Below are 26,023 nucleotides of genomic sequence, written 5' to 3'. Positions count from 1 at the left end.
TAATTATTTCGTGTTTCAGGTGACTGGTGACGCAGCCAATGGGACGCTTATACACCAACACTAGACTGTGCTCTTCCGTCCGCGTCCCACACATCAAACACCAAATTCTCGTAAGTTTAATTAATGCATTATTATAATCTTTAGCTTTCATAGTTTTATAATATCAGTACAGTCAAAACTTAGAGGATTATTTATTATTTTTATTAATGTCGACGGGTTCATGTATGTTGGACGAACTGTATGTATGTATGTATGTATGTATGTAGCATGCTCGCCTCGTAAGTGAGTGGACCAGGGTTCGATCCCCGGTCAGGGTGAAACTATGGGTCAAGTTTCTTTACGCCATTTGTCTCTGTCTACCCAGCAGTAATTGGGGACCTGGATGTTAATCGATGTTGTCCAGTCTTCTCGGACTATTCCTTGACACTGGGTCATGCAGTTCGCTAACTTAGGGTGTGGTTGTTGTGTTGGCGACAGCTTCTACACCTTAAACAAATTCACGCCTCGGTGGCCCTTGGGCCGGCCATCCTCGTTACACGAGGGGCAACCATTATGTATGTATGTATGTATGTATGTATGTATGTATGTTAATTACTCGTTCTTAGAGTATGTATTAAGCTTTTGCAATTACTCATTACGTCAGACAGAGGTGTGTGAGGAAATACTTCTATAAATAACCTACAGTACATATATCGCTTTCCTAATGGGGCTTGATAACGGTCGCCGGGAAAACTGTTAATATATATATATATATATATATATATATATATATATATATATATATAAAACTGATAAGATCCTCCAACCTTCGCGGTGTTTCGTGTATCAAGAGTTTACTGTCCAGTATGGTTGCGCGGCGTTGTGGTGTTGTAATACTATCTAGTGTGTTACGCTGTTTACTTCTAGGAAATTAGTTTTTTTTATTGTTGTGATGTTTTATGATCTTTGGTAAAACGTAGCAGGTTATTCCTGTGAAATGTATAATAAGTAATAATGTCAATACTACTCCTACTGCTGTTAATACTACTGTTACTACTGCTGTTAATGCTACTGTTACTACTGCTGCTAATACTACTGTTACTACTGCTGCTAATACTACTGCTGCTAATACTACTGTTACTATTATATAATACTACTATTACTACTACTGCTGCTAATACTACTGTTACTACTACTGCTTATATACTATTATTACTACTGCTAATACTACTAACAGCTAATACTACTGCTGCTACTGCTGCTTTAATACTATGTTACTACTGCTGCTATTACTACTGCTAATACTATCTACTAATACTACTGTTTATGCTGTACAAGTTTACTGCTAACGTAATGCTACGTTGCTTTAACAATACTACTTGCTACAACGCTGCTAATTTGCTCTGTAATACCTAACAAATTTGTTGCTAACAACTATGATTACGCGCTGCACGTTACCAACGGCACTTCAACACGCTACTAACCTGTTAACAACAATTTTGCTTACTGCAGCACAATATGTTAGCAACTGCTGCTGCAAACAACAATTACCTGTTGCTGCTAATGCTACTGTTACTGCTGCTAATAACTGTGCACTTACAACACGCAAACAATGCTACTGTTGCTGCTTGCAGCAACAATAACTACATTACTGCTGCACATAATGTTTACAACAACTGCTATTACTGTTGCTGTAGCCTTGATAACATGATGCTGCTAACAGCACTAACAACAGTGCTACAGCTGCTAATGCTGTTACTGCTGCTGTAATTGCTGCTGCTACTGCTGGCAACAATGCTGCTGGTACTACTACTTAACTACGATTGCTCAATTTTAACAACACAATACTGCTGTTGCTTAGCAATGCTATTACTACTGTTGCTGCTAACAGCACACTGTTGTTACTGCTCAACAATACTACTGTCTACTGTGCTTCGTACTGCTGTTACTACAACAACTAATACTACTTTACTACTGCAGCTAATACTAACACAACACTTTCAATACTACTTTCAATTACTACTGCATACATACTGCTGTTACTACCTGTTGCTAACTATACTGTTACTGCTGCTGCTTAACTACATGCTGCTGTTGCTGTAACCTTTCAATGCTACTGTTACTGCCAACTGCCAATGCTGCTGTTACTACCAATGCTGACAACAACTATGCTGCTGTTACTGCTGCTGTTAATGCTATTGTTACTGCTATAACCTCGTGCTACTGTTACTGCTGTAGCACAATACTGCTGTTACTGCTTAGCTAATGCTACTGTTGCTACTTTAATGCTACTGTTGCTACTGCATGCAATGCTGCTGTTATACAACGCTTGCTGCTACTGCTACTGCTGCTAATGCTACTGTTGCTACTAGCCTTACACAATGCTACTGTTGCTGACTGCTGCTAATACTACTGTTACTACTGCTGCTAACAATGCTATGTTACTGCAACAACTGTGCTACTGTTACTATAATACTAATGCTATACTTCTACTGCTAATACTACTGTTACTACTACTATAATACTTATGTATACTACTGCTATTACCTACTGCTGCTACTGTTATCCTGCTAATACTGTTATACTGCTGCTAATACTGCTGTTAGCTTCTGCTAATGCTATTGCTCCTGCTAATGCTAGTGTTACTATAACCTTAATACTACTGTTGCTCTCTATATAATACTTCTGCTGCTGTTAATACCTGTTTCTCTAACGCTGCTGTTAACTACTTGGCTCCTACTGCAACAATGCTGTAATACTACTGCTGCTTGCTTGAACTAAAACTACATACTGCTGTTGCTTAACTGCTGCTGATAACCTGCTACTGTTACGTTACTACTGCTGCTGAATACTACTGTTACAGCGCGCTAATACTACGTTTACTGCTTAGCTAATACTTTGGTTGTACTACAGCTGTTACTACTTTATAACTCTCCTGTTACGCAGCTGTTACAACAATTTGCACACTGCCAATACTATGTTACACGCTGTATGCTACTAATTACTACTTGCCACAATACTGTGCCCAATGCTACTGTTGCTGCTAATACTGTAATTTGCTGACAACACAATGCTACTGTTGCTGCTGCTGCTACAACAATGCTACTGTTGCTACTGTAACAATCTGCTTTACTGCTGCTGCTAATACTGTTACTACTGCTGCTAATGCTGCTAACAGCTAATACTACTGTTACTACTGCTGTTAATGCTATTGTTACTGCTACTACCTTGCTAATGCTACTGTTACTACTGCTGCTAAACACTGCTGTTACTGCTACTTGCTAATGCTACTGTTACTACTGCCTTTAATGCTGCTGTTGCTGCAACTTAACAATACTACTGTTACTACTGCTGCTAATATACTGTTATCTTACTACTGCTGCTAATACTACTGTTACTACTACTGCCTAATACTACTGTTACTGCTGCCTAATACTACTGTTACTACTACCTTTAATACTATGTTACTATAACCCTTGCTAATGCTACTGTTACTATAGCAACAACTGTACTACTGTTACTGCTAATACTACTGTTATACTGCTTAATGCTACTGTTACTCCACTGCTGCTATACTTACTGTTACTACAATCTAATTACTGCTACAACTGTACTACTGTTACTACTGCTGCTGCTAATACTACTGTTATCTACTGCTGCTAATACTACTGTTACTCTACTGCTAATGCTATTTATACTACTTATATGCTACTTTCTACTGCTGCTAATACTACTGTTGCTATATGCTAATACTGCTGTTTATACCTGCCTAATACTAGTGTTACTGCTACTTTAATACTACTGTTACTCCCTACTAATACTACTGTTACTCCTGTTAATACTACTGTTACTCCTACTGCTAATACTACTGTTACTCCTACTGCTGCTAATACTACTGTTACTTCTACTGCTGCTAATACTACTGTTACTCCTACGGCTGCTAATACTAGTGTTACTACTGCTGCTAATACTACTGTTACTCCTGCTGTTATTACTGGTACTATTACTGTAGGTAATATTACTTTTTTTTTAGATATCAAACTTGGCCTCAAACCTCCCCTTGTAGCAAATAGCATCCGGTCGCATTTAGAGAAAAGCAAATTAATCTACGACTCTCAACATGGGTTTACAAAGGGAAAATCTTGTCTAACAAATCTGCTGACGTTTTTTAGGAAAGTCTTCGAGGTAGTAGATAATTACGATGTTATTTACTTAGACATTAGCAAAGCGTTTGACAGAGTACCGCATCAGAGGCTTCTGAGAAAAGTTAAGGCTCACGGTATCGAGGGGAAAGTTTTAAATTGGATAAAATCATGGCTCACCGATAGAACGCAGAGGGTCAGCGTAGATGGTGTTGAATCTGAGTGGGGCCGTGTAACCACTGGGGTTCCCCAGGGGTCAGTACTAGGCCCACTCTTGTTCATAATCTACATAAACGATATAGATACTGGGATCAGCAGTGACATACGAAAGTTTGCAGATGACACCAAAATAGGGCGGCAGATTAATTCAGAGCAGGATGCAAATGCACTACAGGAGGATTTAAATATACTGCAGGGGTGGTCAGAAAAATGGCAAATTAAATTCAACACCAGCAAGTGCAGCGTACTTAATATTGGAAGAACAAATACTGCCAATGTATACAGCCTTAACAACATCAACCTAGAGAAGTCGACTTGTGAAAGAGACTTAGGGGTACTTGTAAGCCCGGACCTACGGCCTAGAAAACAGTGCGTTGATGTTCGAAATAAGGCAAACATAGTATTGGGTTTTATATCTAGAAGTGTAAGTTATAAGAGTGCAGAGGTCTTATTGCAACTATATCTTGCGCTAGTCAGGCCGCACCTCGATTATGTGGTTCAGTTCTGGTGCCCTTATTATAGAATGAATATCAATTCACTGGAGTCGGTGCAGCGAAGAATGACGAAAATGATTCCGGGACTTAGAAACCTACCATATCAAGATAGGTTAAAGAAACTAAACTTGCATTCCCTAGAAAGACGAAGAGTGCGGGGAGATGTAATAGAAGTATTTAAGTGGGTGAAAGGAATCAATAAAGGGGATATAGATAAAGTTCTTATAATATCCGAGCAGGATAGGACTCGTAGCAACGGATTTAAGTTGGATAAGTTTAGGTTTAGGAGGGAGATAGGAAGGAACTGGTTCACAAATAGGGTGGTGGACGAGTGGAACAAGCTTAGCAACTTTGTAGTAAGTGCTGGAACGCTATAAAGTTTTAAAAGGAGGCTAGATAGATTCATGAATGATAGAGAGAGGTAGTAACTCTCGACAGGAGCTGCCATGCACAGGCCAACCGGCCTATTGCAGACTCATTGTTTTCTTATGTTCTTGCTGCTACTTTGCTGTCACTCGGAATCGAGTATGACGATCATCCAGCTATGATACAATGATGTGAGTTATTTTAGTCGTCACCTTCGTTGGTGAGTTCTGGGGTGACTAGAGAGGCCGATGCGGGACCAGCGGCAGGGCTGTCAACAGATGTTGCACGTGTGGAGGGCTACTTCTAGTGCGGTAGGGGTGGCGGCTGCGTCTTTCTGGTGTTGGTGCTTGTCTGCCTTGTTATGCAGTCGGTCTAACTGGAAAGTATTGACACCTTCTTGCGTTACGGTGTGGAGTAATCGTCTCCCAGGTGAGGGAGTTGATTTGGCACCTTTTCAGTTACCCACCAACGTTATATTTAATATTCGTTCGGTGACTGTAAAGTAGCTGCTTTGGCAGTCTACTGTTGTCCATGTGGGTAACAGCTCAGTCCAGGGTAGTTGTTCATGGATAATGGTAGCCTCGATGCTCCTACAGTTGGTGTCAGCAAGGATGCTGGCATTTGTTCTCTTGTCTTCCCAGCGAACTCTGAGGATGGAACGTAGACTACGTTGGTGAAAGTTTTCAAGTGCCTTGAGGTGCTTCCTGTATGTGACCCATGTCTCGCTGCCATATAGGAGGGTGGAGAGGACAACTGCTCGATATACGTGCAACTTTGAAGATAATTTCAGCTCCCTACAGCTGAAGACACGGGTCAGGAGTCTGCCAAAGGCTTGAGATGCACATCTGATCCGATGTTGAATCTCTTCATCGATGTCCACGGTGGTGGACAGGTGGGAGCCGAAATACTGAAAGTGGGTAACATTAGAGAGGGTAGTACCGTTAAGCTGGACGGATGGTGGAGGTGTGTCTCAACCAGGGGCAGGTTGAAAGAGAATCCGAGTCTTACGTACATTCACCTCAAGGCCGAAGTGTGCATACGCATCTGCGTAGGTGTTCAGGATGTCCTGTAGGTCGTGTTCAGTGTGAGCGACAAGGGTGAGGTCGTCTGCATACTGAAGTTCAGTAATGGAAGCTGCCGACACTTTTGTTCCTAGCTGGAGTCGTCTTATGTTGCAAAGACCCTTCATCCGGTACTCGATGTCCACCCCACCGGCTAAATTGGCCCTGGCACGAGTAAGGAAGGCAACCAAGAAAATGGAAAAGAGAGTTGGTGCCAGTACACACCCTTGTTTTACCCCTGTTTGGATGGGGAAGAATTTAGACTGGGTGCCACTGTGCAGGACACTGCCGTTCATGCCATTGTGGGGTTGTCTTACAATGACGATGAATTTTGGTGGGCAGTCAAAAAGGCTAACGGTCCGCCAGAGGGCTTCCCTGTTGACCGAGTCGAAGGCCTTGGTTAGGTCGACGAAAGTCATGTATTGGTCACGATGATGTTCACTGCACGTTTCCTGTATCTGGCAGGCAGCAAAGATCATGTCAGTGGTGCCACGTGACGGTCTAAAGCCACATTGAGATTCTGGGAGGAAGTTTTCTGCCTCCGGAAGAAGTCTGTTTAGGATGACTTAGACGATAATCTTGCCAGCTAAGGACATCAGCTAGATCCCGTAGTAGTTGCAACAGTCTGACCAGACTCCCTTGTTTTTATAAATATTGACGATGAAGGCAACTTTGAGAGCTTGGAGGATTTCCGCCTTTTCCCATATATTCTCCAGAAAATAGTGGAGACGGCGGGTAAACAGATGTCCTCCTACTATATACACCTCAGCTTGGGTTCCACCAGCCCCTGAGGCTTTGTTATTTTTCATCTGTTAGATGGCAGTAGCTACCTCATCCAGGGATGTCTTGTTGCTGAGGTGGGTCAGCTCTGGATGCTGAGGGACCTGCTGAGGAGTCAGGACATTCACATCGGTGTTTCGGTTGAGCAGCCAATGGTAGTGTTCTTTCCAGCACTGAAGGATGCCTTCGTCCTCAATTCAGTTATAAGCAGCACGCTTATCTTTGACAAGTACATTGATTTCTGGGTCATTTTCATCAAACCAGTCCTTGTGTATTCCTTCGATCTGGCCGAGGGTCTCTCTGCAGGTTTTTGTTGTGATAATGTCGAGAATAAACCATTCGGCACTGGGATTTGGGTTGTTTGTTGCCGGGTTGTTTATCAGCCCATGTACAGTATGTGCTACCGCTGGATCCTCCAGACGCTTAGTATTAAAACCTGTTCTGGAGGTTTGTTGCCTTCACCGTTTTGGGGCGACGTGAAGTGAGAGAATGGCTCTGACAAGCAGTTGATCAGTGTCACAGTGGTCTGAGCCATGCATGGCTCGAGTGATGAAGACATCTCGGCGATCTCTTTCTCTGACAATGAAGTAATCAGTGAGACGCTAGTGTTTGGATCATGGGTGTTGCCACGAACCCTTGAACTTGTCGGCCTGCCTAAACAAGATATTGGTGATAGTGAGGTTGTGTGCAGCACACTTGCTGAGGAGGAGTAGGCCGTTTGGATTAAACTTGCCTAGTCCATTTCTCCCTATGGTTCCCTGCCAAATGTCAGCAACTCTGCAAACTCTGGCATTGAAGTTACCAAGGAGCACAACCTTATCTTTTCTGGGGATATAGGTTAGCACTCTGTCAAGGTTGGCATAAAAGGCCTCCTTTATGTCATCCTCTGCACCAAGAGTTGTGGCGTATGCACTGATGAAGAAGGCATGACGTGAGTGATTCAGTGGGACTCGGAGCGTCATGAGGTGCTCGTTGATCCCAACAGGCATATCGGTTAGCCTGTGTAGGATGCCTTAGCGGATGGCAAAGCTAACTCCATAAATGCGGTTTCTCTCCGCAGCAGGCTTACCCTTCCAGAAGAAGGTATAGCTAGACCCTTGTTCTGTGAGTCGACCTTCGTCTGGTAGTTGGGACACACTAATGGCTGCTATGTTGATGTTATACCTACCCAGCTCTTTTGCCAAAAGGGCGGTTCTTCTTTCAGGACGTTCATTTGTGCCAGTATCCAGAAGGATCCTGATATTTCATGCAGCAGCCATAAGAGATTGCATAGTTTGTTTTTGTTTTGATCTGTGATTGTGTTTTTGACTGCATAAGGATGACCTTATTGAGTGTGGTTGCTCAGTCAAGTTGGTTCTCTAGGCAGGCTATGTTTAGGGCACCTTTTCTAGTCCCCTCCTTATGTGGGGTAAGCAGAGCGGCTCCTCGAAAGGACTGCTCAGTCGCACAGACAGTTCTGGATTACACTGCTGCCTAGATCCCAGTGCATTAAAGACTATCTTATCTGTGCCGCCCATGTGCAGAGTTGTGACTAGAGACTCCCGGCAGTCATCTCTGCCTGTCCTGGTCGCCACTCGTCTGTCGCCATAAGAGTTTTGGAGGTATAGATGTTTTGATGATGACGGTGAGAGGTATGATGAGCTGGATGATGGCTGCACGTGAGTTGATTAATGTGGTGAGGCAGGAGCACAAGCTGCAACCACACATCTTGGCTCTCCCTTTTCTTGATACAGTGGTGCAAGTGTTGCAACGACTGGGGAGAGGGAGAGTTGCAATGGACTGCCGATAGCCCAGTTTGTTGGGTTTCGCCTTAGTAGCCTGTCCACCAGGCATTGCTTTCGTCCCCCAGTGTAGTCGTTGGGTCTCCATGGTGGTCACCTCCTCCGCCTACACCGCCGTTGGGGTCTTGTTGGAACTCTCTAATCATGTCTGCCTGATGCGGGGCTCCGTCTCAGACTTTTCGTTCAGGGTTTACTCCCATAGCCTTAGACCTACCAAAGTTAATCCGCAAGGCAGTGGGGCAATGGTTGGTAGGCGCCAGGACATGTGTACCGGCAGGAGAGGACTTGTGCAAGTTGTTTCCTTGTTCACCATGAGGCCAAGCCAGCGACGGTAGCTGAAAGCGAGAGGGAGTAAGCAGTGCTTGCGCCATAACACTAACATAATGCTGCCACACTAGACTCATTACACCACCCTGTGCACACACACACACACACACTACATCCTTGACCACCGGAGGGTCAAGACCTATCAGGCGCTGCTCCTGCTGTACAGCTGCCTCCCCTGGCCAATGTTCAGCCCATTTCCCAAGTCCCTCTCCCCGACCCATCGTCACCACCGGGATATCAACATAATCAAAAGTGACAATTTCGTTTTGGAAAGAAGTGGGATCAATGTTGAACAGTGATGAAGTGTTTAAGCCAGTGAATTCAGCACTAGACAGTACCAGCAAGAGCAGTGACCCACCAGTGAGGTCAACACCCAGAGATAAGCATCCCTGAGAACCAACCACCATCTTCTGCCTGGCGGTGTTAATCACTCCACCCTGGGAACAACAGTGGGTCAGCTTCACACCTGACTACGTGATAACACAACACCACCTAGCAGAGAGTGAGGTGCTGTGACACCACCCCACACCACCCGGTGTCTCCATGACCACGTGAGGTCCTTCATGTCAATACCTACGGACGTGACCTCACGTAGTATGGCAAGAGACCAGCCCACGCCATCAACTGTAAACTAAAATAATTTGTATGTTGAATTCATGTTCCTTCTCCTTTCAGTAATGAAAGCTTTTGTTAAACGACCCACCCACCCCATGTCTTTGTATGTAATAAGTCAATTTTGTCTAATGTATATTTTTAGCCTTAGGGCTGCAGAACTTTCTCAATAAACCGTTAATTATTATTATTTTTATTATTACACACACACACACACACACACACACACACACACAGGCTCCAAAGAGTGTATATCGCTACAAACCCTGAAAATTACTCCTTTAAAACAGATGCATCAAAAAATAACAACAAAGGAACAACAACAACAACAACAACAATAATAATAATGATGATAATTGGCTCAGTCACGTCAATGTTGTTCTTATTGTCCGCTGTATCTATATTTTCCTGGCTAAATAAACTGTTTCAATAATAATAATAATAATAATAATAATAATAATAATTACATTGCATGAGGCGCAAATTAAGGTCGTCACTGAACAGGTTAACGCACCGAGGTTCAGTAGTATTGGCTGACATGGGAGACGTGTAAACACCTTTCCTCAGTGGTAGATAACCCAAGGGGGAATACCACGTGTCTTATCCGTTATACCGGTGCGAGTGTGGTGCTGCTGCTTCTCTTACACAGCGAACCTGGTAAAAGAACAAATTTGGATCACCTGAAGAAAAGCCCCCTAGATTATTTTACCTTTAAGATTAACTTCTTTAATTTTTATCTTACTTAAACTTAACCTAACCTAACCTGACTTAAACATAATCGTACATGGAATAATGTAACTTAACTTAACCTAATTTATCCTCCCTATTCACAACTTAATCTAACTTAACCTAACCTCCCCATAAATAACCTAACCTCCCGAACACATAACCTAACCTAGCTTAACCAAATCTAACCTAACCTAACCTAACCTAACTTAACTTAACGAAAAGTGAAAGGTATTGGAAGATGACATTTTCATGGGTGAAGATGCATCACTTTTTTCCACATCCAAGTAATTATCACATTTAACTTAATTTTGCTCACTTAACCCATAAAGTAATCGATCTACTTAAAGAATTCTACCAAGGCTAATGTATCAAAGTGCCTATGTTACGTTATGAGATGTTATGTAATATGTTATAAGTGTACATGTTACAAGGACAGCCAGTCTAGTGGTGGCGAAATGCTGCCATGTTGATACTGTATTACAGTGTATATTTCTCAAGGCACACGTAGGACATAATCATTCACATAAACATTACTAGTAAATTTGATTTGATTTATGCTTCTCAAGGCATATGTTGAAGGCATTTATATAAACATTACTCATAAATCATGCTTCATATTATGCTTGCCCAGACATATGTGAGTAATACTTACTCATATAATATTACTACATAATACTCGTTGACCATGACTCATAGGACCTTTGTCTTCCCCAAATAACTCCTTATAAGACATACTGTACCTGCCAGCCCTCAAATATGCCTGGGAACGGCTGCCTTGTATGCTATATTTTTAATAACCTTCAACTTTTTATTTAAACCCTTCACATCTTGTACCCTCCTCCTCCTCATAATAATAATAATAATAATAATAATTTGTAAATACAGTAATAGTAATACAACAATAATAATAATAATACCCCGTCTTGATTTAAATGTGGCATCTTACATCAGTGTATTAAAACACAATCGTGAGTAACGTAGCACATTGGTACGTGCCCCAGAATATTAAATATTGGGGTGACCTTCAAGATAGATACAGTTTTATACATTATGTTTCAACCTTGACCAATCACTTTACTACACACATCGCTGTGAACGATCGATTCCTCACCCGCCAAATGAATACACTTAAATCTTTTCACAAAACTACTATTATCGTAAATTATGCTGGCATTTAGGTTACAAAACAATAGCATTAATATAATATTTGTTTGTTTATTTTAGATGCATAATTTGTCATGGGAGTCGCACATCCACAACATTGCTAAAGCTGCCTTCCGAAAGCTGGGAATGCTGTACAGATGCCGTAGCTACTTCACTCTTGAGCAGTTGCTTCAAATTTATAAGGGATTCATTCGTCCTAACTTGAAGTACTGCTCTCATATCTGGGGTGGCTCTTCTGTCCAACTGTTAGATAGGGTCGAATCAAAGGCATTTCGTCTTGTTACCTCTCCTCCTTTAGTTGATAATCTTTCTCCCCGTTCTCTTCGCCGCTATGTTGCTTCACTCTTTCTTTTACAGGTACTTTTTACGGGCAATGTTCGGTGGATTTGGCATCCTGTGTAGCGCCGGCAAGGCCGTGGGCTCGTAACGCTCGTCTTGCCTGGGGTGCCCACTGCTTCTCTGTGGATGTAGGTCACACTAGAATACCCCGTTATAGTTCGCCCTTCTTTCCTCACACAGCCAAACTGTGGAATGCTCTGCCTTCTTCTGTGTTTCCATACTCATAAAATCTGTCTCACTTCAAAAAGCGACAAGTGTACAGGGTTCATTATTATAACCACAAGAGTTGGTCGACCTGGAATTAATTTAAAAATGTCATTACAGCTTCAGTAGTTTATGGTACAAATAGTATAAATATCAAAGACTCGGGATGTATAAATACGTTTTCTGGGTGGCTAGGCTACTTACTATATGAGATAATAACCGTCTTAATATGTACACCCTCGGTCGACAGTATAGTATAATTATGTCGTTTATGAGTAAGGTGTGTACAGTACTGTATATTGAACCTTCATAATTCACGGTTAACTTTTGAAACTCGTTCAGTTTTAATTCTTCATAATTAAGCAGATAAGTAAAGGTCAAGATAATTAGTGTTAAAATACATTCAACTTCCTGTTTACTTTTCTACCATAGCCTAGCGACGCTGCCTATGTACTGTTAGTGCTCTGTACTCTTGGTGCTCTGTACTGTTGGTGCTCTGTACTGTTAGTGCTCTGTACTGTTGGTGCTCTGTACTGTTGGTGCTCTGTACTGTTGGTGCTCTGTACTGTTGGTGCTCTGTACTGTTGTTGGTGCTCTGTACTGTTGGTGCTCTGTATATTGGTGCTCTGTACTGTTGGTGCTCTGTACTGTTAGTGCTCTGTACTGTTGGTGCTCTGTACTGTTGGTGCTCTGTACGTTAGTGCTCTGTACTGTTGGTGTGCTCTGTACTGTTAGTGCTCTGTACTGTTGGTGCTCTGTACTGTTGGTGCTGTACTGTTGGTGCTCTGTACTGTTGGTGCTCTGTACTGTTAGTGCTCTGTACTGTATATTGTTGGAACTGATTTCTCTAACTATTGAAGATGAGTAAAAGTAAATTATGAAATTATATGAAAAAATACAGAGCAAGATGATTGAAACTGAAAAAAAAGTCGAAGTTAGAAAAAAGTACACATGGTTGCCTTAAGTCAGATTTGTTCTGTACATCACTTAGTAGTGTTTTTTTTTTTTTTACGGGGATTAACCCACCCGGACACAGGTCACTGACCCACATTGGGGCCTGGGGGCGAAAATGTAATTATAATAATATTAATAATAATAATAATAATAATAAATAGTCATAATAATTCATAATAAATAAAATTTATGATAAAACAAACAAAAATAAAATAATAAAATAATGATGATAATAATACAGTAACTGTAATAATAATAATAATATTAATAATAAAGAACTATAAATACAAAAATGAAAAAAAAGATCAAAAGCGAGAAACAATATATGTATGTTGTGTTGTCAATGGTAAGAGAAACAATTGAGACCCTGCAATTGTGTGTAAATGAGGCAGAAAGTCAGATCAGCAACCTGGGACTTGGTCAAAATTTTCGTGATGCCATATGGCAGCAAGATCTACCATTACACAGCACATTATGCTTCCATTATCTTCCCAGGCGGTAGTACCTCCCTGTTTGGTAGCTGCCTACTACCTATAAAGTGTGGTTAGGATTCAATGATAGTTACGTCGGGTCCTTTAAATTATTGAATATCAACTGAAACTTTAAGGTGAGTCAGTTTGATTGATCTTGTGTTAACATTCTCTCCCACAGCCCGGTTGTTTTATATTATTTAAGTGGTATTGATAACCATATTGTCTTGTTTGAGATATACTGTAGATGGTAATCCAATTTCAATATGACTACTAAGTGCACAATGTTTAACTATCTATGGTTCAGAGTACAGTCCTCATATCTGGGGGTTGGCGACCACACTAACATTCTTGGTCTGTTTTTACCAATCCTCCAAAGCTTTGTATCTCTCAGGGGATCCAGTTTTTAATTTCATTCATCCATCCATCAGTCTCTGCCTAACCCCTGGCCCTTCTACCCTCAACTTTGCCCATCATTACTTGTGATTATAGGATCCTAAATACAGCAGATGGGTAACTATTCATCCTTGAAAGTAATAATAACATTGTTAAGTTATGGAGCAGCAGTTGAACGGGGTGTTAGCATTAATAAAGTTGCTGTTGAAACTCGCTTGTCGGAGCAAACTGTAGCAGCACTGTGGTGGGATGTCGAACATTTTAACTTAGAAGAGAAAGGTAATGTAAAGTAAGTATTATTAAAGAAATCTTGAAATATTGCAGTAGGTCTAAGGCAGGTAGAATTATAAAACCTCCTTAAGTGAGAAAAAAATATAAGTAAGAAAGATCCTTACAAATTAAAGATGTTTTGTAATATGCAATTGTAAAATTTGTAATGCATATTTTGGTGTTACATCTCACTGAATTCCCATAGCCTGTCGTACTTTACTACCTGGCCAGTTAAAGTACTGTACTGTGCTGCACCAAGTACGTTTAAAGATTTGTTTCTTCATTAATGTATTATTGTTTGGGAATTTTCTCTATAGGCTACGGTGTTACGATGTTCAATTGTGAATTTAGTTTGGTTTGCATATTTTGTATCGCACTTTGCTCACTTATGAAAGGCATTTTTCTTTGCAGTTATAAAATTAGCTTTATGAGACTACTGAGTCTTTACACTCATAAGGCTGTCCGGAAGGATTTAGCTTTATTCAGTTTTGGTCGATTACTTTGTTACCGCCCAGGAGAGTGGTCATATTTCATGATAAAATTGGTTGATGAATTATATGTTAGGGATGGTTGGTAGTGTTCTATTTGGTTAACTCCTGATGAGTCCAGGAATGTAGGTGTGTGACCATTTCCTGTCTCATATCCACTGAAAACATCAACTAAACTTATTTTGTCTCATTGAAAATAGTCAGGGATTTTGTCGATATTCAACCAGTGAGAGTCGGGGATTTTATTTTTCCCGTGGCAACCCTGGTACAGTGTGTCACCTGCCTTGTGAAACTGTAGGAAAATAAATGAATGTTCCTTCCTGTGAACGTTATCCTTTTCTTGCGAATTTATTTAGTTTAATTGTAGGAAAAAAAAGACCGATTCCCTAGAGTTTAGGAGAGGAAGTGGTCGCTGACGAGAGATCATATCACCACGGTAGAGGCTGGACGAGACACATTCCATAACACACCTTCACCTGCCTCATGACGTTACACTCACCTTGGTTGTATTTGTTATGCGTCTGCTTGTGTCCGGTTTTTCCTTGTACACTTGGCCCGCAACACGTCACCTCAGCATACCTCAGTTAATATTCAACTCGTCTAAGTGCAAGAAAGACTGTACATAACTGGGTGTAGGTTACCTGCGTCATTCATCTGTGTGTGTCTGTGTGTATGTATGTGTGTGTGATGAGGTTACAAAGACCCAACTCCACAACAGTTTCAAGTTTTCTGTCAGACCAACTCTTCCATCTGGTCAGTGGAGTACGTCTGTCTGTATCTTTGTGATGACTCTGGACCCCCCAGCACAAACGTATTTAACACCTGTAATATTTTTCCCCGAGTGACATAACATCTTTAGCATTAGAACTTAGACTGGCCTGGGAGGTTGATTGGGGGGGGCGGGGCGGGGGGCGTACGTGTTATAGTAATGTTTTTCTTTCCTCTGAATTACATAATTGATCGATAGTATGTACAGTACAGTATATCTCACTGTAATACCTAGTACAGTATTCTATTTTGTATCATGAACAGGGTTGTTGGAGCTCAGTATTAGTATATAGTTGTCTCCTCCTGACTCTCTTTTGTTTTATTACGATAAATTTAACAAATGTGACGATATTCAAACCTAATTTCTTACAAAGCATTAGACATTTTTAACCTCTTCAATATACAGGTAATCGTATATTAGTAAATTTTTAACTTTTATTTTGGACAAATTTATCGCACTTTCAACACGATAATCACGTCTCTTCACCTACCAACCTGTGTTTACTCTGACTCCTTGGACAAAAGTGACTCTTGTGTTATAACTAGCGAGGGGTGGAAACAGAATGAGACCCAGTGTTATTTGTTACCTTAAATACTGTAGCTAAACGGGGCTGAGAGGGGTGACGAGCGTACAGTAGATGAGAGAGAGAGCGAGAGCAAGAAAGGTTCTGTTCTCCCTAGTGAAACGGAAATAAAGTCAGAGGAAACCAAACAAAAACTCACTAGGAAAAAAAGTCACAGGAAAAAAGTTACAAGTTTGATTAGGAAAAAAAGTTACAAGTTTGACTAGGAAAAAGTTACGGGAAAAAAAGTCAAATTATATTTAAATCCCATTAGTAAGTTTAGTTTCGTTTGGTTATGTTGGGTGAGTTTAGATTAGGTTGGGATAAGTTAGGTTTGTTTAGATTAAGTTGGGTTGGTTTGGGTTAGGTAGGGTTTAGACTAGGTTAGGTTACGTTAGGTTAGGTTTTAGCTTAACCTAACCTAACTTATCCAAACCAATCTAACATATTCCACAGGTAGGGTATTTTTTAATCAAGTGAAATAAACTAGAAGGTTCTATATATGATCCAAATATACGACCGAGTATTTTCTGGTGGGAGTTAGGAACGTGTGAGCCGTAGCTTCCATAGAACTACTGATATTCCCAGACGTTTGGATACTACTACTGACCTCCTGCCAGTCGTCACATACTCAACCCGCGTATTAATAATAGACTGCAATGGTGAAGCTCATGTTGTACCTCCTGTTTTTTCCAAAGTATTTGACCACGAGTTTAGGTTCGATTCTTAATGGCAAAATCACCCTCCCAAGGCCTTTTCTCCATAGTCCCATAGAGTTCTGAACGGTCTTTTATTTATGACTACTAATACCAATTACGGAGTTCCTTAGGATCCCGTACTGGCACCAACTATCTCTTATTACACAGTTATTGTCCTTTTCAGTGACAACTCTGTTCACTCCCATGCAGATGAGTCAACCCTCTACACATTCTTCACTCTGACTCTGCCAGTTGCATTAGATAAATCTTTAAAGCCAAATAACACACCTCCTCATCTCTACAGGAAGACCTCGCATGGAGGGGTGAGTGGGGAGCGTCAGTCTCCTTCATTGGTTCTATTACAAAATGCTGTGTACTGTTGATTGTTCTGTACCAGGCGTGATAGTGTACGAGTCACTATGAATTTTGACAAAACCTTCATCCTGTCATCACACAGCTTTGAGGTCTCAGTCATGACCCTAACGTCAAGTCTTACCTTTACACACCGTTATATCCTAGCCAAAACTACTTCACTGAAACTTTGACTCGTGCTCAGAGCCAAGTCCTCCTTTACCGATGACCACTCAGCAGTCATACACTCTCTCACCTAGCTTACTGTTGTATCTGTGATGTGCTGAGTAGGAGGTGTTAGGTCACGGCACCTCCTCAAATTTGTGCAGAAAAGGCCATTAAAACATTCAACAAGAATGACCTGACCGAAAATTTCGAGCATTGTCGATTCTCTGGGGTACGTCCTCACTTTCCTTATTCTGTAAAAAATCCCATCATCAGTGTTGTCACTCAGTCGGCCTACTAGGGCGTCTAGGAGGGCCCGCGACCCTTGTGTTGTAATATCATTTTGTAGAACCTCACCAACCAAAACTCATTTATATCACGGACTAGCAGTGTGGACATTCACAAAAGGAAAATATATTTTTTTCTTGGAACTTAATTATAACATTTTTATTGTATCAAAACATCTGGCATCTGATGTCTTCGGTCTTTCACAACAGGACGCCTCGCCTTAGTGAATATATTTGACGACACTTGACTCATCTCTCCCTGGACGTTATATCTGTTGTAAAATGCAACAAATATATATATATATATATATATATATATATATATATATATATATATATATATATATATATATATATATATATATATATATATATATATATATATATATATATATACAAGAAAGAAAGAAAACACAGAAGTTGCCAAGCACTTTCGTGTAACTCACATCTTCGAGGTACAGGCTAAAGGAAAACAAGGTGTATATAGGAGGACCAGGTCCTGTGGTCAGGTGTCACCCTCACTCTGTGTATATACCTTGTTTCTCTTTCTGTGATTTACAACGCTTTGGCTGCCTCGTGTTCTTGCTATGGTATCAGCATGCTCTCGTCCTTGCACCTACAGTGATTTACTTGCATATATATATATATATATATATATATATATATATATATATATATATATATATATATATATATATATATATATATATATATATATATATATATATATATATAGGGTGAGCATAACGTCTTTCCCTGATTACAAACATTTATTACACAAAACATATGCTAGGTACAAACATACAGTTTTTTGTAGCTTAAAATATGCATGAACAAAAATCTATGAATTCGTCTACACAATGCTACAACATTCATGTTTCTATCTAGAATGGTCTTCGACTTATGATTTTTCATAATCAGGGAAAGACTTTAAGCTCACCCTGTATATCCAATAAATTTAGTTGCCTCCATGTTCGAATTGTCTGTCCTGTAAACTGAAATGATAATGAATCTTTACTTATTTTCATAAACGGAAATATAATTGAACTTACTCGTCATCGCCATAACCCTTGTTGTTCACGTTCTTAACACTCCTCTTTTGTGTGCTCTCGCAGATCTCATTAGTACCCCATCACTGGGCACACTAAACTCACTGATTAACTAACGGCAGGACTAACTGACTCTGACTGACTGATTGGCAGATTACGAAGCAAGCAGCCGTTAATAACCAGTTCTTGGTGTCCACTTAACCCAGATATCTCACTTCCTTCACTTAGCAGTTTGTTAGTGACATTTGTGTAGTGAAGATCCTGATATGTACTTTTATAATGCAGCTGTTTCACCAACCCAAAAGACTGAATCCACTCGAGACAAACCCCAGGAGAGGAGGAATGAGAGTTGTCTGACAGAGGTTTGAAAATTGATACATTGAGAGAGAGAGAGAGATTTAGATTTATAGCGTATCTGTGGACAAATGTAGTTAGCTTCATACCAACTTTGAACTGCTGAGGTTACATTAAAAAAAAACCAGTCAGTTGTTTTGGGGAGATCTCTGGGTCTCAGTAACACCTGAATTTTTGTATCTTTGGGCACACTGTAACGTCATACATACATACATACATACATACATACATACATACATACATACATACATACATCAGCTTTGAACCCCTGATATAATAACTTCATTAGATTTACCAAGAGAATAAAAAATTAACTAAGTCATTTGTTCACAGTACATCTGAACCTTTCATTCCGCCGTTCCGTGTGTTATTCTCGTTTGTGTATTAACCAATTACAATGTCAGATCATAAAAACAGGTAATCTTATAGGCTGGTAAGTAGTTTGTGTTGGTCTAGGCCTGATAAACGTACAGCATGTGGGTCATAATATAAGCGTTGAACTACAGGACACAAGGAGTCAGATTCCCAAAGATTCCTAAGTTAAATTTTTTCCCATAAGTAATCATAAGGAAAGCGATAGTACTATAGAGTCTCTGTGTAATATTAACTACCATAATTGATCCCTATCTTTTGTGATGTAACTTATTGTTGGCACTTAAGTGTAAATCATGTATAACTTAAACCCTTTTGAGTCCTGGAGGGTTAAATCACCGTCCTCAAAGGGGTAAGCCATCATCCCGAAAGGGTTAAAACAACATCCTCAAAGTATTAAACCTTCATCATCAGAGGGTTAAAATATCATTCACAAAGGGTTAATCCATCATCCTCGAAGGGCTCAAAGGTTTAAGACATAGTCCTCAAAGGGTTAAGCCTTCATACTCAAGGGGTAAACCATCATCCTCGAAGGGCTCAAAGGTTTAAGACATAGTCCTTAAAGGGTTAAACCATCATCCTCAAAAGGTTAAACAGTCCTCAAAGGGTTAAACCATCATCCTCAAAGGGTTAAAACAGTCTTCAAAGGTTTAAACCACAATCCTCAAAGGGATAAACCATCATACTCAAGGGGTAAACCATCATCGTCAAAGGTTTAAAACATAATCCTCAAAGGGTTAAACCACCATCCTCAAAGGCTAAGGACTAAACACAAGCCATATAGGAAGCCAGATGACATTTCAAGCCGTCCAACAAACTGTTTACACAACACTGAGATTTACTATTTCACCATGATAAAAGTTCGATTCAATGACTACATCTATATATTTTTTTCCATCCTCTGAATATGACGACTTGATGACCTGAATATGATGACTTGATGACCTGAATATGATGACTTGATCTCCTGAATATGATGACTTGACCTGAATATGATGACTTGATCCCCTGAATATGATGACTTGATCTCCTGAATATGACGACTTGATCTCCTGAATATGATGACTTGATCACCTGAATATGATGACTTGATCACCTGAATATGATGACATCCCCAATATGACGATCTCTGAATATGATGACGATCTCCATATATAGATCCTCTGAATAGTGACGATCCCTGATATGACTGACAATATGACGACTTGATGACCTGAATATGATGACTTGATCCCTGAATGATGACATCTCCTGAATATGATGACTTGATCTCCTGAATATGATGACTTGATCCCTGAATATGATGACGATCCTCTGAATATGATGACTTGATGACCTGAATATGATGACTTGATCACCTGAATATGATGACTTGATGGCCTGAATATGATGACTTGATCCTCTGAATATGATGACTTGATCCTCTGAATATGATGACTTGATCATCTGAATATGATGACTTGATGACCTGAATATGATGACTTGATCCCTGAATATATGATGACTTGATCCTCTGAATATGATGACTTGATCCCTGAATATGATGACTTGATCCTGAATATGATGACTTGATCCCTGAATATGATGACTTGATCCTCTGAATATGATGACTTGATCCTCTGAATATGATGACTTGATGACCTGAATATGATGACTTGATCCCTGAATATGATGACTTGACCTGAATATGATGTCTCTAGTGTTGATCTGAATATGATGACTTGACCTGAATATGATGACTTGATGACCTGAATATGATGACTTGAACACATCCCTGAATATGATGACATCTCTGAATATGATGACGATCTCTGAATATGATCTGATATTGACTTGATCCCCTGAATGATGACTTGATCCTCTAAATATGATGATCCTAAATATGATGACTTGATCCTCTGAATATGATGACTTGATCTGAATATGATGACTTGATCTCCTGAATATGATGACTTGATCTCTGAATATGATGATCTCCTGAATATGATGACAGTCATCTGAATATGATGACTTGATACCTATGAATATGATGACTTGATACCCTAAATATGATGACTTGACCCTCTGATATGATGACTTGACCCAGTACAATAGCATAGTACTCAAGCGAATGTCATTGTATTCCAATAGTTAAGACATTTTGTAGTGTCGACTTTTAATTTTGAGCTGTACCTTTAACATCTTAGCACTTGGAACAGAGAAAAAAAAAAAAAGAGAGAGCACACGCACGGGTCATCTTACAGTTCTGATTCACGTGTGATCTTTTGTTTCTCTATCCCCATGCAGGAGGTGAAGTCTACCACCCTGGCCTCATACTCCTGGCAGTGCCCCAGTCAAGCATGGTTAGGTGTCAAGAAGTCTAACACGTCAAGTCAACTCACGTCCTACAGTGCCAGTGTATGCCACGTCAAATTTAACCACGTCATGACATGCCTGTCCATGTCCCATCATCTAGATCAGTTCCTTGAAGCTTAACTGCACCTCCTCCAGCTCCGACCAGCCTCGTCAAGACTAGCCATATACCGGTAATGTAGCAGGTTCTATCAAGTCTAGTCACGCCGCATCAAGCCACTACACCGTCAAGCTAAGCCATACCGCCTACCAAAACTAAACCGCGATAAGTTTAGACATTCCACGTCATGCTAACCACGTCCCGTTAGTAAGCTATACGTCAAAAGCCAGGGACCCCCCAGATTTAGACACTGGTCAAGCTCCTTGTGTCACGTTCATTATCTTTCCTTTTGTGTTCGGAGGAAGGGATGGTCCTCTCTCATTGTTGCGTTCCATCTCAGGTGTAATCCAGCCAGCGTGCACGGGCGTGGTGTGACCTTAGAGGTGCAGTGACAATGTTGGCACTGGATGGTCCACCTCGTGAGGTCAACACTCAGCTATCAGGCACCCCAGAGGAGGCAGATGACTCCTAGCAACCACAGACTGCCACCGACCAGCTCCTACCTTCCTGTGTCTACTTCCCTCACTTGTACTGGGTAATATATTTATGCGAGACCATGCCCAGGGTATGATATCAGCAGTGGCACGGGACAGAACATGTCGAATCCCACCTCACACTGTCTTAAAAATCTATATGGCATAAGAGGATGGTTGTGGAGGCCCTCGTGTGTGTTATCACCACCATAATTGACTAACCCATCTGCTCGGTGCCACCAGGCACTCCTCTGATAACAGATAAGTGAGTACATTTGACGAGGTTGGTTAGCTATCAGCTACTGCATTGTGGTGGCCACAGAGGATACAGCTCTGGTCTAGTATGGCTCAGCTGCCACCAGAGTTGATTATACTCTTTGAAACATTTATCATCAATGAAGTGTTAACCCACATAATAATATTATACAGTGAAATGAGCTGAAAAAATATAAAATTTTATGATGACTGAAATGAATATAGGAGATAATTCTTGGGTTTGCAAGTGATATTTTGAAAGTTTAGTGAATTTTATGGAGTGTGCCTGAGGGTACTGGTGGTAGACAGTGGAGGGCTGAGGAAGGATGAAGGTGGTTATAAAGGGCATAACTCCAACACCTGACACCGTGCCCCCCCCCATCCCCCATCTCCCACGACTGACCTACTGAAATTTGTATGGCGACGGTGAGTATAAGATCACAAGGATGACAGAGCTACTATGATGTAGACAGTTTGGTGGCAGGTTCTCTCTCAGTCTCCTCCTTCTCAAACTTTCGAGATCAGGAAATACTCCAAGCCCAAAATTCTTAATGTCACGGATGATTAAAGATGAATGTAGCAAGCCCATGCCGCCCCTAGAGCCCCTGGACTTTAGTGCCAGGGTGTACAAGCAAAGAGTCTCTCCCCTTCTGCCCAAGTTGCACCTAGAAGCGGCCAGAACTGATTCAGACATTTATTGATGCAAGTACTTTCCAGCGAGCCCCGCCAAACACTCCTGTTTCTCAGTGCAAGTTTGACGACAATGATGAAGCTAAAGCGAAGATTTGGCCATCAGATTTTCTCCTCGCTGACAAAGACACACCTTGCACTTGGTTATTGTTCACCTTCCAGTCCCTCGTCTGCATATAGGTATGGCAGTCCCTCTAATGGCGTCCTTATCGACACTCCCAGATCACTTTCAGCATTTAGCAGAGTATCGTCGCGTTAGATCTGAGGTGGAACTTTGAAGAAAAGGAAGAAGTAGATCTCCGGAGACAGGACACACAAAACTGAGCAGCAGCGAGGTACTACAGCGCTGAAACCTTTCCCATACCTATGCTCTGGACTTGACGACTTCTCCCAGATGAAGCCCGAGGATGAGTCTGCATTTATTCAGGCACACAAGTCTCTAACATCATCAATTTGGCCAATCCGTCTAGATTTTGGCTATTCCACTCAGGTCAGCCTCACTCTTTGGCCCATAATCCAGTCCGGCCTCATTCCTCCTGGTCAACTTGGAGTTACGTATCCGTCCAGCCAGCACCGAGGTGTGGCTCATCCATCTAGCCAGCAGAGAAGCGGCGTTTCCCATCTGGCCAGCTTAAGAAGCGGCGTCCACCATGTGGTAAACATCAAAGTTTAACTCATCCAAATCATGGCCAGAAGGACTAACTTCCCTGGTCGGCCAATCTCGAGGTGTGGTTCATTTATCCGGCCAACGAAAAGTGTAGTTTATCCAACCGGTCATCGTGGAGGCGCGGCTAAACCAACCGGTCACCGTGGTGTCGGTTATTCATCTGGTCAACCTCGAATGCGATTTATCCGGCTCGTGAACCAGTGATGTCACAAGTCCATGGGGCCAAGCACAGGGGTGTTCAAACGTTCAGACATTATCAGTTTACCCATTAATCAAGGAGGTTCTCACCCTCCCAGTCAAAACAGAAGGTCATCATGTGTTGGGTCGTCAGTTAAGAGATGGCCAGCAAATTGAGCTTTACGGTATGAGTGCGACAGTGAGAGACGGTAGTGTTCCGCGTTCAAAAAAGAACAGTGACCCTTCGGCTGGGTTGTTGAGTAACAGTGACAGTGATAGATCTCGCCTACTCCACTACAAGCTTAACTCGTTCTAAGTCTTCCCAACTCAACACAGCTTATGCACAGGTTAGTGTTTTAGTTGTAAGCATGGTGCATACTGTACTCTATCACTTGTTCATTTTCAGTGCTTAGAGGAACCGATGGGTTCTCAGTTCTTGGGCTAAACTCTCCTCCCACTTTTGTCTAGCGCCCACGGTAGGAGTTAGGGAGGATCTCCTCAGTTCTACCCACTGGCTAGTATAAAACAATAATTAAAAGTCTCGTGTTTGTGGTCCTTATCTCACATAGACAACCTCCCCAAGCCAGTGTGTTCCTGTTTCCCAGTACTGTATTCACGTGTTTTGATGTACCTGGATGAATCAAATAACTCAGCAGCTTGTGTAAGTCTTTAAGTCTTATTATATACTGTAAGTCTAACGTCAGGACTCCGCAGGATTACCTAGTACTTTTTGTTTCATCTTTGAGTATTAACAAATCTCTTAAGGCCGAAACTGATCAGCATTTGTTATTTGGTAGATTCTGTTTAGATATTTAGTATAAAGTTGGAATGGATAATTAATTGTATTCTGTAGTTAATAGTGTAAGTTACCGAGATGTTTATATAAGTACAGTGTAAGTTACCGAGATGTTTATAAGTATAGTGTAAGTTACCGAAATGTTTTATAAATTTATTGCAAGTCTTTTATAAGTACAGTGTAAGTTACCGAGATGTTTTATAAGTACAGTGGAAGTTACAGAGATGTTTTATAAATTACAGTGTAAGTTACCAAGATGTTTTATAAGTACAGTGTAAGTTACCGAGATGTTTTATAAGTACAGTGTAAGTTACCGAGATGTTTATAAGTACAGTGTAAGTTACCGAGATGTTTATAAGTACAGTGTAAGATTGCAGATGTTTTATAAGTACTGTTAGGGTTAGGGCCCATTTGACCTGATTGACCCAGCTGCCTGGTGATAAATCTCATCTTCTTGGGCAGGTCCGTTTCTTTGATCCACGTTTAAGCAGTCACTATGACAATTGTGTAAACGTGCGGGGTCTTACATGGTGGTGGTAAAGAGTGGTGGTTCAGTAATTGTGGTGGTGAGCAAGTGAAAAGAGTTGGTTATGGGTATGTGTGAGTGACAAGTACCTGCTATGGTGAAGTATCTACTATAACTGTTATGAGGGGCGCCAGTAAAATAGCTTGAGTGGCTGTCGTGAGGTACTCTTGTCTCTAGGTCGTGGTAGGACACCTTCAAGAACCTATTACCCAACACCTTCGGCCCAGGACTGACTCACCACCATACGAAGACCTTCCACGGGCTGACTTTAACCTTGCCTTCTTTCCCTTGTATGCTCACGTTCAGGTAGCTCAAGTCCTCAGCCTTCCCTTGGGATCAGCTGAAGAGGCACTATTTTTTTGAGGGGGGAGGGGTGGCGTTCTCATCCACCCTCCATCTTGGATATTTTTTCACATTTAGTCTCCGTTTATCTCTTTAGTTATATTATCCAGGTGGCAGTTGTGGTATCGTGCTGGCGGTCACATCCTGTCCTGGTCTATCTGTCCCTCGTGTGGCGGCGATAAACCCTTGAGTGGTGGGTGGTGAGAGGACGGATTATATTGAGACTCCGCAGGATGTTGGTACCCCTGAGAGAGGAGTTTGGT

General features: G+C 41.2%; 1 protein-coding gene across 5 annotated transcripts in view; it reads left to right on the top strand.

The window, feature by feature from the left end:
• Positions 1 to 26,023, top strand: part of LOC121865027 (Friend leukemia integration 1 transcription factor-like) — a 213,235-nt gene that overhangs the window by 84,122 nt on the left and 103,090 nt on the right. For 4 of the 5 annotated variants that reach the window (XM_042364344.1, XM_042364345.1, XM_042364340.1 and 1 more), the window contains one exon: positions 20 to 110. The gene's annotated coding sequence lies outside the window, so the exon portion shown is untranslated. Of the gene's footprint in view, positions 1 to 19; positions 111 to 24,328; positions 24,438 to 26,023 lie in introns of those variants that run through there. The other variant, XM_042364342.1, reaches the window with a different exon arrangement.

Source organism: Homarus americanus, unplaced genomic scaffold (assembly GCF_018991925.1).
Source record: "Homarus americanus isolate GMGI-L3 unplaced genomic scaffold, GMGI_Hamer_2.0 scaffold2539, whole genome shotgun sequence".
Lineage (NCBI taxonomy): Eukaryota > Metazoa > Arthropoda > Malacostraca > Decapoda > Nephropidae > Homarus > Homarus americanus.
Note: the sequence above shows the minus strand (reverse complement) of the source record. Positions and strands in the feature narration are given on the sequence as shown.